A 15,099-nucleotide genomic window follows, 5' to 3' on the forward strand; every position below is an offset into this window, starting at 1 on the left:
TGATTTCAACAAGGCATTGCATAATCCGTCTTTAGCGTTTGTACAGAATGCGCAGTCTCTTCTTACTAATTGTCTATTAACAGCAGGGCCCTGTGGGTGCTAATAAGCCTTACTGGCCCTGATCAACCACACCTTGGGCCCAGGAGGCCCATTTTAGCCCACCCTTTCCTTGCTGGGGACACTGGGATGGACCCTGGCTGGGAGGGAGCTGCCAGCCCACGTGGCATCTTGACAGGTAGTGAAGTGTCTCGTTATCAAACGAACCTTAGCTTGACTTGGTACAGAAGTAGAAGCCAAATGCCTGTGATGAGAGAGAGCCGGGCTGGAGCGCATCCCTATGAGAAGCTGCTTTGGGTTGTTCTTGCAGTTACAGATTTTGTTCCTAAATGCAAGAAAACAAAACACACACTAAAAAAAAACCCCAAAACCCAAAAAACCCAAACAACAACAACCCCAAACAAACAAACAAAACCCACAAAAAACCCACAACGAAAGGAATTCTATGCAAATCCCAAATGGCTTTTGTGGATGTAACTCAAGGACTTTTGTGTTCCCATTTCTAAACACTGGTATGAAATACACACAAAGTGGAGCTTTCTGTTCTGATTTTAACAAGGCTAATTTTGCTGCAGCTGGTACCCCTCAGAGATGAGCATCTCTGCCTTCGGAATTAAGCTAGCTCTATGGTGAGAGATGATGAATGTGCTCTGCCCAGGTCTCCAGCAGAGCCCCAGCATGCGTCCTGGTGACGATCGGTACTTTGAGAGGCTGAAATATTATGACAAGTTCCAATGCAAACACTTGATTAACATTGAGTTAATGGCAGCTAAGCACCAGGCAGCTGCTTGCTCACTCCTCCACTCCCGCAAGGGGATGGGGAGGAGAATGGAAAAAACAAACTTGTGGGTTGAGATAAAGATAGTTTAATAGCATAACAAAGGAAGAGAATGAGAATAATAATAACTACAACAGTAACTACAACAATAATAATACAAGTCATGCACAAATGTAATTGCTCACCACATGTGAAAGGAAAATAAAACAATCCAAGACCCAGTCTGTTTCTGAGAAGTGAGTCTCCTTCCCCAGTTCTATCTGGAGCATGACATCATATGGCAGGGAATATCCCTTTGGCCAGTCTGGGCCAGCTGTCCTGGCTGTGCTCTCCTGGCTCCTTGTGCATCTGGCAGGGCGTGAGAAGCTGAAAAGTCCTTGACTTAGTGTAGACACTACACCTACCCAGCAACAACTAAAAACATCAGTGTGTTATCAACATTATTCTCATACTAAATCCAAACCACAGCACTATACCAGCTACCAGGAAGAAAAATTAACTCTCTCTCAGCTGAAACCAGGACAGAGTTAAAGTTGCCAGCCCACATTTCCCACTGACCCCAAAGGAATAAGCAGCAAAGACCCATTCTGTCAGCTACCGATGCTTCATTCTTCAGCCCCTTTTTTGAGACTCAACTATTGCTTTATTCACCCAGCAGCCCTGGAGGTTGTTCCTTTCCTGAGCAATCTCAGTTCTGCCTAGGCTACCAGCATAAATATAAATATTGTTACAGTTTGTGATGTGGATTTTTTCCAAACAACCACTGCTATGACAAGCTTTGCACAATAACTAACATAAACCAGCTGTTAAAGGGAGTTACAGAAGTCTCCAAGTTGTATCAGTACCATGCTAGTCCTAAAAACATGATTATTCAAACAGTAGAGAGTGATGGTAAAGGTGCATGTTTGTTTCTGGCTTAAAAAGGAAGTAGTGGAAAGGCAGAAGCTGGACTGAGATGATGAACTGATGAGCAGATGAGGTACTAACCAGCCAAAAGGCTATTTTTTAGTTTTCCTCTTTTTTTTTAATTGTCTGAATAACTTCAATATGTGTCTGCTACACGGGATAGGTATTTCACAAGAAAGCTTTATTTTTATCTTAAATAATATTGTTCATGTATTTCTAGTAACATAACAATGTTCTCTTCTTCCTTAGTCCATAACACTTTTGTTAGATCTCAGGGATTTTTTTGGTCAATGCTACGTTCAAACACAGCAGCCCAAACAAGTAGAAAGAAACCCCTAAAAAAAAAATAAAAATGGTTATACCAGGTGCAATGAACAAGAATTCAGGTGCAGACCTGCTTTTTTTGCAGTTCATCAGTGGAATGAAATGTCAGTATCAGCTGCTGGTTATATTTCTAGGCTACTGCTATCCCACTTGATTTATAGATATTTTTAGGCTAGTGCTTTTTTCAGATAGCATTTTGTATTTGCGGCTTGTTCTTTTGGTTTATTCTTAGAAACACTCCCCTCACACCCTTGGGAAGAAAATAAGCTTTTTAAAAAAAAAACCCAAACAAGCCCAACCCATTTGATTGAAATTAAACTTGGTAACTAATTAACTTATCTCTTCCATCAGCAGATTAAGTTAAATTTATTTCAGTGATGCACTCGATGCATATATTGTGATTGTTCAGACTTGTTAATATTAGAAAACATTTTCCATAGTCTTCCCAAATTCTTGGATTTCCCTTTGTGTTCATGGATAAAAAAGCTTTCTTTGATTATGTATCTTGTGACATACATACAAAGATAGGGGGGTTGTATAGGCCTCTTGCACAGCAGAAGTAATTTGTAAGTTTTTCCTCAGTGAAATATTGGGAAACTCAGAGTGAGGAGCATAAGGGGAAAATGCCAGAGAAGTGACGTGTCTGATGGGGAACACGCAAAAAGATTTCTGTAAAGGAAAATTAGTACAGGCTGGCATCCTGTGGAAAGGAAATTAACAGAAGATGTGCTGAAACATCTTACCTTTTATTTGCTCTCTACTCATTCTTCTTTAAACAGAGTTTTGCCTTCAGAAGTAGAGGTATGCCAACCAATGCATGAAATCTGCTGGATAATTTGCTACATCTCACGTGGAATGCACTGGGAGGCTACAGTGATGAGTAAAAAACTATGGTGCCAGCATAGATAAAAATAACAGCAACAGTAAACGGTACAGAAGACATGAACTGAGTTTGTTTGAATGCTAATATTCACAGTGATCATGACTGATGACATATAATCATGGAATGGTTTGGGTTGGAAGGGACCTCAAAGATCATCTAGTTCCAACCCCCCTGCCATGGGCAGGGACACACTCCACTAGACCAGGTTGCCCAAAGCCCCATCCAACCTGGCCTTGAACACTTCCAGGGAGGGGGCATCCACAGCTTCTCTGGGCAACCTGTGCCAGTGCCTCACCACTCTAACAGTAAAGAATTTCTTCCTAATACCTAATCTAAATCCAGTCAATTCCTTATCCACCGAGTGGTCCATCCATCAAATCCATGTCTCTCCAATTTAGAGACAAGGATGATGGGTGGGATAGTGTCAAATGCTTTGCAGATGTCATTTGCTCTTCCCTTATCCACCAACGTTGTAACCCTGTCGAAGGCCACCAAATTTGTCAGGCATGATTTGCCCTTAGTGAAGCCATGTTGGCTGTCACCAGTCACCTCCTTATTTTCCATGTGCCTTAGCACCACGTTGGCCATCACCAATGACCTCCTTATATTCCATGTGCCTGAGCATAGTCTCCAGGAGGATCTGCTCCATGATCTTGCCAGGCACAGAGGTGAGACTGACCAGCTGGTAGTTCCCTGGATCTTTCTTTTCTCCTTTTTAAAAATGAGGGTTATGTTTCCCCTTTTCCAATCAGTGGGAACTTCACCATATTTCTAGAAGACAAAATTTCCGTATTTCAGACTTTGCCTATCCCCAATCATTAAAAAGAGTGAGGTCCGATGCAAGTGCTCAGTTGTCCTAAATCTGCTTCTTCCAGTTACTAAAATTCTCTCACAATCTTTGTCTTCCATACAATGTACTTTTTTTCTTTGCTATGTAGTGTTTGCTTAAAATCATCAAGGCCAGTTTGGGGACAAATCCAAATGACTTTTTGTTGTGTTGTGCAGTCTGCTGGCTAGGGCACTTCTCTAAGACATGGGACATGTAGTTTCATCCATCCCCTCCTTACACACAGAAAAGGAACACCTATGATTTTTTAGCTTTTAAAAAGTAATTAAAAACTACAAAAAAATGCAAACGTTGTTGTAGCTATCTCCAAGATATCCTTCCCCTTATAAATCCCCTTTAAATGCCAGATTTAATACTCAAACATGTTAAATAGGCTTATTTGTGCATTAACTTCAAGAACTGGAGAATGTTTACCTGCATAGATACTAAACAGAAACAACTCTAGTGATCTTAAAACAGCCCAAATGTATCAGATGCTGAGCCTGAGAACTTAGTCATGCAAGTAATTCAGGTCATGTGCTACATATTATTTTGGCCAAGCTTCAACAGGAGTTACTTGTACTAGGATGCTCCTGTGTGCACAGAAACCCTGGGTTAGTCATGTAGGATTAAAGGACTGCAAGGATTAAAGTTCAGACTAGAGAGCGTTGGGCTTTCTCAGTGTCCCTTTAACCCTTAACTACATAAATGCCATTGGTTCCGGCTTAGGTGCCAAAAGAGGCTTTCTGACTCTTATGTTAAATAGGGGAACAATTTGCAGGACTGGCGTCTTGAAAAGCAAATATAGTCTGACAGGGGAGCTAGAAAAGACTCATATTTCTAAAAAAATGGTTCCTTTGTTCTGTCAAAGTAGTCTTCAGCTTCTTGTTGTTTCCTATCACTTGAATGGCTCAGACTATGTAAAATTAAATAATTTTTAAGACCACACTCTAATGGTACTTTTTAGAGTATAGTATCATCATAGACCACAATGTATCAAGCTTCAGAGATTATTTACCTGCTGTACCCTGGAAAGTCAATAATACACTAGTCAATTTTTTTGTAGAATGGAGAGACAGAGAGGAAGATTTGTAACTGTATTTGTATGTGGTTATCAGCTGTTTCTGAATAAAAATATTTTGCTTTTCACTTTTCTCTTTGTTTCACAGTGTTTGAACTGGAGAAACACCATCTTGCTGATTTATAACAGACTCCAGCAGAAAACTAACATGATGATACTTCAGAAAGGGCATTTCATCAAAAAAGAGGATGTGATCTCTGTGCATTATCTTTCTGTGTTACCTTTACCCTTCTCACTCCACTTGCCCCCCACACTCTGTTAGGCTTTAGCAGCCTGACAATCCTCTTCATTTAAGGATTTGGTCTGACATCTACAGGCACAACTCCTGTGTGCCATGGGGCAGGCAGAACAGCATTGGTATCACCAGTTCTGGCGGTATTATTTACATGAATGCTGGTAGCACCAGCATGCAAATTAATTTTAATCTGAACTAAAAAAAAAAAAAAAAAGTTTAGTGTAGATTTGGATTCTTTTCTTTGTCTTCAGGTTAGGGAGAATCAGTTGTCCCTCAGCTTATTTTTTTTTTTTTTTTTTAAAGGAAAATCTGGACACATTGGGTTGTCTTTGAGAGAGATGAAATTTTTAAGAGCTGGACATGTGGTGGAATCCCAAGAGTTGTCAGTGTTGCACAAGCCAGTTTCTCAGTCTCTTTTATCACTGGAGTATGATAACATAAGAATTTTGTCTGTTTTGAATGCACTCTCTTTGAGACAGTAACTGTATGCAGCTATGGAGTTTCTAGCCACAAAAAGCTCTGTTTATGGTTAATTACTTATGGGTATACTACTGTAATAGAAATATTTAAAATTCATAATCTTAATGCTCTGTTCTCGGTATGTTGTGAAGAGTTTTGAGTGATTTTCAAGTACTTAAGATGATAAAACATGTCTTCCCCATTGTGCTTTCACAACAGAGCCATTTTCCTAGCACCAACTTCATTGCTTTCCTTTTTATATACACGAATCTCTTCTTGATGGATGCTTATTCTCTGCAGTGAAGCTCGATATCACAGAAGTGCGGATAGAAGGCCACAACCATTGCTTTGTGCCATACTGGCCATGTTGCAGCACATGTTGCTATAAAATGATGAAGTTATTAAAACAGTGAACACTTCTCTAGTTAGGAACAACAAAGTTACCACTAATTGCACTAGTGTAACCAAGAACAATTTATGTGGAGACTTGGACAACTGAACCTCTAGAAGGAATATTAATAAAACCCGGAAAATTTTAAGTAAAAGTCATGCATTTCAGAATAAGAATAGAAAGAAAGCATTGAAGTTGTACCAAGTACTTGATTCTATCTAAGACTTTTTTTTTCCCCCAGTAAGTGAACTGAAACATTCTGTTCCTTTGCTTCTACTGAAGAAGATCACATATTTTAATGACCTATAGTGAAGTTCTTCCAAAGAAGCTGGAATAATTTCTTGACTAGTTTTAAATAATACAAAACCCCACCACAAGTGGGAGATTTGACTCTCTATGAATTGCCCAGAGAAATCCCTTTAGGCAGCTTAAGGAGATCTAAATTTCTGTGTCTTGCATTTGCTAGACAGTTCCAGTGACTGATGCAATATTTTCATCATGTCTTTCTTTTCCTTTGCTGGGTTAGTTCAAAATGCTCGTGGTTGCCTGGTTGCAGGACTTCTTGTACCAGCATTTTTACATGTTGCAAGATGGAAGTATTACTCTACACATTTTTAAAGACTAATGCCGTGCCTGGGCATTAAAACCCCTGTCACCTTTGCCTGCAGAAAGGGAGTTTGCTTGCATAATCACACAGATAAAGCGCAGTGTGCACTCCTAGAACTGCTAAGAACTTTATAACAAAGTCAGGAGTTGTGAAGACTTGCAGGAGACAACCTCATGGGAGAATTTTATTTGGACTTTCCTGTGTTATCTCTTCACCAGCTAAATTGTAACCCCCCACTGTGCCCTCCAGTTTTTAGAGGGCTTCATCTCAAGCCCCCTAGATGCAACTTTCTGCCAGTGAGTGTTACGTGTGTGTAATTATAAATGCATTTTTTTTCCTTGTCTGTGACCAAGAACTTGGTTGTGTATACTTGTTCAATGTATATATAGCATCTGTATATAGGCCTGAACTTGGGAAACACAAGATGGGAAGGGGCTTCCCCCTTGGCTAGTTCATTCCTATCTCTGGTGTTCAGTTATATTGTTCTCTCTGTGATTTATCGTGTTTAATCCTAAGAAAATAGTTAGGTTTCCCATCTCCATTATTGCTGTTCAAGAATCTCATTCAAGCTGATTCTTAGAAACTCATAAATTTGTAGCTTTAATGTACTATTTGACAGCTGAGACATATTCTTCTCCTTCATCGCTATCTGCTGGATATATTACTTATAGACAGCAGTTGTAGTCTGTCTTCAATTTAACCTGGACAAGCCAAATTAACTTAATCCTTCCTGAAAGGTAACCTTCTCATTTTCCCTAGTTCATTGTAGTCCTCCTCCCATGAGAAGTCTCTTCAAATTTGTTGACTGGGACAGCATAAAACATTTCAGAGGAAGGTGGGCTGGTACTCTGAACAGTGTTGCCAGGGTCCTAAACAGAAGATACATGTATATGCAGGATTTAGTGATCCACGTGAGAGCCGGTGTGAGTAGGTGCAGGCCTGAGCTGTGCTGCACGTACCACGTGGCTGCAGGACAACCTGACCCAGCTCACCCTAATGGAGAAGCCTGTAGGCAGCTCCCCCTTGGCAACTGGTGATGACTCTGGCTGCATGTCTCAGCTTACCTTGAAGAGAAACAGACTGTTTTCATACAAGACCCTTTGCTTGACAGTAGAGATGATGAATACTTCTAAGGACACCTATGTACTGGGTTTGTGTAGCAAGGTTTTGGTAGCGGGGGGCGGGTCTACAGGGGTGGCTTCTGTGAGAAACTGCTAGAAGCTTCCCCTGTGTCTGACAGAGCTCCAAGACGGACCCGCCGCTGGCCAAGGCTGAGGCCATCAGCGCCTCCGTGATAACATATTTAAGAAGGGAAAAAAGTTACAGAGAGCTTTTGCAGCTGGAAAGAGAAGTGAGAAGATGTGAGAAACTTTGCAGACACCCAGGTCAGTGCAGAAGGAGGGGTAGGAGGTGCTCCAGGCGCCAGAGCAGAGATCCCCCTGCAGCCCGTGGTGAAGACCATGGTGAGGCAGGCTGTCCCCCTGCAGCCCATGGAGGAAGGATGAGGGGATGTAGAGATTCCACCTGCAGCCCGTGGAGGACCCCACACCAGAGCAGGTGGAGGCACCTGAAGGAGGCTGTGGCCCATGGGAAGCCCACGCTGGAGCAAGCTCCTGGCAGGACCCGTGGACCCGTGGAGAGAGGAGCCCATGCTGGAGCAGGTTTGTTGGCAGGGCCTGTGACCCCGTGGGGGACCCACGCTGGAGCAGTCTGCTCCTGAAGGACTGCACCCCATGGAAGAGACCACGTTGGAGCAGTTTGTGAAGGACTGTAGCCCATGGGAAGGACTCACGTTGGAGAAGTTTGTGAAGGACTTTCTCCTGTGAGAGGGACTCCATGGTGGAGCAGGGGAAAAGTATGAGGAGTCCTCCCCCTGAGGATGAAGAAGCAGCAGAAACAACATGTGATGAACTGACCGTAACCCCCATTCTCCGTCCCCCTGTGCTGCTGAGGGGGGAGGATGTTGAAACCAGGAGTGAAGTTGAGCCCAGGAAGATGGGAGGGGTGGGGGGAGGTGTTTTAAGATTTGATTTTATTTTTCATTCCTCTACTCTGTTTTATTTGATAATAAATTAGATGAAGTTCAGTCTGTTTTGCCCGTGACGATAATTAGTGAGTGATCTCTCCCTGTTCTTATCTTGACCCACAAGCTTTTCATTATACCTTTTCTCCCCTGTCTAGTGAACGAGGGGAGTGATAGAGCAGCTCTGGTGGGCACCTGGCCTCCACCAGGGTCAACCCACCACAACCTAGTAAAACCTTTAAAGGCTTCAGTGCTGGCAAATCTCCCCACAGACGCGATTTGCGCGGCATGCCATGCCCTGACTAGAGGGCTCGCTGATGCTGCGCAGCTCCGCATTCCCAGCACATAAAGAGACATCAGATTATCTGTGCTATCTCCTTTTACCTTCTCGGGTTATCTCTAATAAAGCAAGTTTTAATCAATATCCCGTGGAGTCTGAGTGCCTTTCTCACTGGGATCTATAATGAACACTTGTATCAGTGCATTACAGGTCCCTTAGATACTTCTCTGGAAATAGTTCACCTGATTTCCTGATTTAAGACAGCATTTGCCTTTTTTTTTTTTTTTTTTAATAGATATACCATATTGGTGAGTCATGGGAATCTTGACACCCAGTTCTTCTCCTTAGTCTGTGATTCTGGATGGCAAGCTGCTACTTTTGTGGGAAAAAACAAGACAAAACCAGAAAACCACCAGTGGTGTAAGTCCTGAGTGCACGAGGAGCATGTGAGTAAACACCATTATGAGCCAGGCCTCTGGGTCACATACTTCTCTTCCAGCTGTAGTGCCATTGGTAAATTACATAGGAAAACTTCAATTTTTTTTGTGTGCTGACATCACTGATAAAAACATCGATATGAAGGCAACGGCTGATCCCCTGGTGTGTTCCCTCCATGACAGTAACTACTGCGACACCTTGGCTCTTCCCTTTTCAAGTATCTGCTGTCATCTGTCACTAGCTGGCTTCCCAGTCAGCCTTGCAATTCTGGTTTTGCAGCATAGCTCAGCTTTCTCCACTCTACCATGATAATCCATTTCCAAGATGAAGGTGATAAGGATATTGAAACAAAACAACACACTAATGTGCTGTAACCGAACGCTGCAACATTTTGTATTTTCCATTTCCAATTTTCCACTCCTATTTTAACCTTTCTGAATCAAAATTTTTTACGTACTCTGCAGCTTACAGTTTGTTTTTGAATATTTCTTTGTCAATAGAGGATTTTCTGTTCTCCAATTGTATAATATATACATTTTAAAAAAATACTGTAGAATGCTTTTTTCTGCAGAAAAGCTTGTCTCTTCTTCCAACTATTTTAGATGGCCCAGAGAAAGATATTACCTCTTGCAGCAGCTCTCGCCATGCTTCTGGATTACTAGCTACTGGGTCTACAACTTCATACACCAGTTACTCTGGAGTTTAGGATAGAAGCTGCTTGGCCTCTCTGAATGAAATATGCAGAAAACTTAAGAATTTTGCTTTCTTCTTAGTTACTGTAATTTCCTGATCATATTTATTTCTATTAGCCTTGCTGCCTTTTCCTCCTGTAGTTGCCATTACATTTCTCAAAGGAGATGAGAGGATTAATGTGGTTTTGTGGCCACATGTAATTCTTCTGCTCATTCTGATTGCACTGAATTCCTATTTCATTGGTCATTGACATTGCTAAAGAATATTTTACTAAATGTTTTAATTTACCTTGTGAAACTAAACTCCATCCGACTTTTGCCAGGGCTCGTGGTTATGACCTTGAAAACAGATCTTTGCTTGCCAGTCAGTCCCACGTCCCATTTCTCTAATGTCTTTTGCCAAGACAGATTCCCCCAGCTGAGTTTTAAGCCTTCCAACCTGCAGGTAAAATAGAAGAAAGTCCATTTGTTGGAAGCATGAAAAATGATGAATCATTTTTTTGGAGGGAAGAAAGGATAGATTTTGCCATAAAAAGTGTGCCTGGCTTTTCTACTAGAAACCTCCTAAAAGTACAGATTACTTCCTATGCTCTACCAGTGAATAATTTGTAACTGAAAGGCGTTCGTTTACCACTCTTACAAGTCCAGAGAAATTCTTCTAAGATGGATGTCTGCAAAATGTAAATGCTAAGCTAGCTTGCTCAATGTTAACACCGAAAGTGGGATTGCTCAGTAAAATGGAATTACACATTTTCAGCACTGCAAGCACATTTAGATGGTCTTGACATTCCTAGTATTCTGGTTTGGGATGATAAGTATCAAAACAGCGTGTTTTATGCAGCTTTAACTGTATCAAAATAATTACCTGCAATTACATTTCTTGATATTTTGTCTTGTAGCTTTAAAAGTTTGGTATGTACAACAATATTCTTAATGACCTCATCAAAGTTATCTTGTGCAACAAAGCTTAAAGTAGAAATGGCAGAAAAATATACATAAAGGGCTTTTTAAAAATTTGTTAGGTTGTTATTTGCCCTGTTTAGTTTCAGACAAAAAAGATATATGATGAATAGGTATTACAGCCAAAACAACAACAACAAAAAAAGATTGTGGCTACAAACCACATAGGTTTGCCCTAAATATACTTCCGGATGTCTTAGAGACAGTGCGACTATAGTCTCTTTTAACGTAGGAGGAATGATTTACCAGGAGCAGGTAAAGCACGAGATTACTGAATTCTATCACTTCCTTTACAGAAGTAGCAATTACGTTTGCTTGTCATTGTCACTTGTCCTAAAAAAAATCAGGGCAAGAGTTGCCCTGATTTTTGCAGGTTAAGTCAGTTGGCGTGGAGGACCTGGTGTCCACACAATGCATGTTTCAAGAGATTTTATTTCAGACTCCTGATCCAAAGAAAAATGTTAATGCAGCCACATGCCCAAAGGAGATGAATGTATGTGAAAAGGGCAAGTTGTCAATATTATAAATTGGGGAAGACAAGTGATCTTGAAAGCTGGAACAAAACTACTGGAGGATGTAGAAAAACAGGTGGTTTATGCTAATGAAAGGCAATGGTCTAAATTCATCCCAGGCAACTTCCATCCCATCCCTACCTAAGTGAATGTGCTCACTGTGATTTCCTTCTATGCATAATTCAAAAGGATTGAATTATTTATTGCAGGTAACATTCTCCCTTCATTGCTTATATAACGTTTATCAAATAAATCAAGCAGATGCATGCAGCCATCCAACGGAAGAAGGACTTCACAGTGATACCTTATTTAGCAAATACATTTTGGAAAAATGCAGTATATCAAAAGTTACCCCCAAGTCCAGTCTCTTCATTTGCACAGAAGTAGCCTTCTTTGAACACCTCCTCAGCTGCAGAAAGATAAGCCACATCACAATCATTGCTCTGCTGCAATCCACTTGCAAAGATGGCACTGATGAGTTGTGTTAGAGCCCCCCTGTGCTAATTACAACAGATTATTCTACCTTAGAGCTTTATGAAACAAAATACTTCTGAATGTTCTTGCAGATTTAAAACAAAAAAGGTAAATTCCACTGCACAGATCTGATCAGGAGGACATCTGGAAAACCCTTTGCTTAGCATCACCGTCATTGCTGGAGCAGGTGGCTCTTGGTCTGCTTTGAAGTGTTCCTGGTGACCACATCAAATCTTCAAGCACACTGGTGTCAATGTCTGCTTTCCTCAGACAACCCACTTCTCTGCTCTTCCATGCAATTTTTGTCTTGTGACTGCCATATTCTGTGTATTTTGTTGTCTCATGAAACATAGTCATTTCAGTCGATATTCCTTCAGCTTTACTATAATGTGGTTTTTCTAAATTCTGATCCACATCAATCATTGGATAGTTGAATGATTGAATAGTTCTCATTTTACCTATTGATTTTGGTAATCACTATCTTTTATACCAGATACATTTTTACCAGAGACAGTTTTTCACTATTAGTGGTATTATAATGAAGAGATGAGGGGAAAAAAACCAAAAACCAGTGCTTCTAGAAAAAAGTAGTAGAGCAGATCAGAGAACACTTCACTTGCCTTTATGATTATCATATCACTCAGAGATGCTTGGTGGTGGTACAAAATAACAATCTAGAAAATAGAAATTTTGCATAAAAATTATTTAACCTAATGCAGTGAGTTTGTCACCGAAATTCGGGAATGAAAGAAAACTCCTTAACACCAATTTAGCATGAAGAAGCAGGCATTTCCTTTATTGCAGCGCTGGGTGTCAGGAGGATAGTTCCTCAAATCAGGCACACCTAATGCTGGTTCTCTTGTCATATTTATACACAAATGTTACAAAGATTACAAAGTGGTACACTCCCCGTTCCAATAATTGGTTCATATTTCTTCGCCTAGTATGCGAACTAGAACGCATGCTCAGTTCTGTTCTCCGCCTCTATCTTTTGAGTAGGTGGTATAATTTGGGTAGGGGTCTTATGGGTCTGTGGTCGTGGGGACCCTGGCCCAAATTACCTTTCCCCTAGTTTCTCAGTATTTCGGTGTTGGTAATTGTTTGCTATACGCCTCAGAAAGATAAGGATGTCACTGGAGGCAATTAATGTCCTCCCTTTCTGCAAAGTATGTACATAAGGACCTTGAAGTGTCTTGTAGCTCCTCCTTTTTCTCATGATGTGTAGCAGGTGTTCATTCTAAGAATTGTTAGCCTTCTACCTAAAGTAATAATGAATAGTTTCTTATCACATATAATACAAGTAGGCCTTCATTACAGGCCTTTCTTCTTGGCTACATTTTCTTATTATGTATAATATAAGCAGGCCTTCGTTACAGGCCTTTCTTTTTGGCTACAAGTTCATAACAAACATTTCCAAACTGAAATATGGATATAATTGCTGACCAAAGAAAGACTAGCTGACTGCATAAATCCTGCTGTGTTTGCTGAGCCAGGAATGAATTCATTCTCAGTGTTGCTCAGAGCAGCATGTCTGGAGCTGTTACAAAGTGTCTCCATCCAGCACCACATACCTTGCATTGATGGAGGACGATATATGCAGGCATAGCAGGCCGTAGTCTCCCGTCTTTGCTTCTCTGTGTCCACCACATGGTGGGCAGGATGGCTGAATGTGTTTCCCTTTGGTAAACACAATGGTACCAGAAGGTGGAATGAAAGAAGTACCGGAAGTAAAATAAAAAATCAGGGTGGAAGTAGAAGGACGTGTCTGGATTATTCTTCACAATTTTTGCAGAATACTTGTCATTTGCTTAGCAAATGTGTTTATGATGTATTTTTAACAATAATGAGAACATTTACCTTGATAATTCTAAAATGTCCATGATTGCTGCCCACTTTGGGAGGAACCTAAGAAAGAGCTTTCTTCTACCTTACTATTTTAGTAGCTAGCCAACAAGTCAGTCAACAAGTATGCAACAATGCAGACTTAAAAATGCCCATATCCAATTCTTTGTTCACCAGGCTACATTTAAAGAACTTCTGCTTTGAAGAACTCTGACTCCAGCCGTGATGTGCTAGTGAACTGGACAGAACTAAGAAACACCTGAGTATAGCGAAGGTACTGTTCCCACAACAGCCCCAAGCTAAGTAACCGCTAAAAAACATCAGGGCTACTTAGTAGCTATTAAGTTTGTAGGTAAAAATTTAGGGGTTAAATGGGACTAAACATGTATGCTCAAGCTTCAGAGCCAAATATCTTAGTGATGTGTGGCTGTTTGGGGAATTTAGACCAAGCTTTCAAAGTAGTCTGGTGAAAAAGCTCGTAAAACTGCCAGTGTCCCTGAAATGCTCCTGCCAACAGGGTCCGTAGCCTCGGCGGGATCTTTCTCTTGCAGTGACACGGTCTCTTCAGCTAGGGAAGTCTGCAGCTGCCCGTACTACAGGGGAGGAAAAAAAAAAAAAAAAAGTCACCCCAAATCTTGCCATCCTTACCGGGAGGATTTCCTGCCGGCTCCCCCCGCGCCTGCCCTGGGGCGGAGGCCGAACCCTGCCCGCGGCAGCGGAGGGCGGGGTGGGGGATGGCGGCTCAGGCGGCAGGGTCGGGCGCTGGTTGAAGTGAGACGACCGCCTGCCCTAGCGCCACGGCCTGCCTTTTTAAACAGAAAATGGGTCTTGCTCAAACGCTTTATTTTTCGCAGCCTGGGTTTAATCAGCACTGCCTGTCTGCGCCGGGACACCTGCCGCCCTGCGCCGGGGAGGGAGGGAGCCGGCCCGGCGCCACCTCACCGCCGGTGCGAGAGCTAGCAGCAGCGCGGCGGCTCCCAGGCTGCCCGGGCTTTCTAGGATACAGCAGCGGGGGCTCCCCCCGCCTCGCTCCGCCCCCGCAGGGCCGGGCAGGGCCGGCAGCCGCGCAGCAGGTAGGCAGCGGTGGGGATTCCCCTGGGAGCTGGCCGGTCCCGAGGGAACCCGCCTCCCCTCAGCGCTGGCCGCCTGCCCGTGAGGGGGGGCGGCGGCGCTTTCCCCGCAGCGGCGTGGCTGTTTTGCAGCGGGAGCAGCCGGCGAGGGTGGGGGCGACCTCCGTGGCAATGCCGGCCGGGGGGGGGGGACACACGACACCACACCACACGGGACACACGGCACGAGGTGCCGCGCCCGCCCCCAAAGCCGGGGTTGGC

The sequence above is a fragment of the Balearica regulorum genome, chromosome 1 (assembly GCF_011004875.1).
Source record: "Balearica regulorum gibbericeps isolate bBalReg1 chromosome 1, bBalReg1.pri, whole genome shotgun sequence".
Taxonomy (NCBI): domain Eukaryota; kingdom Metazoa; phylum Chordata; class Aves; order Gruiformes; family Gruidae; genus Balearica; species Balearica regulorum.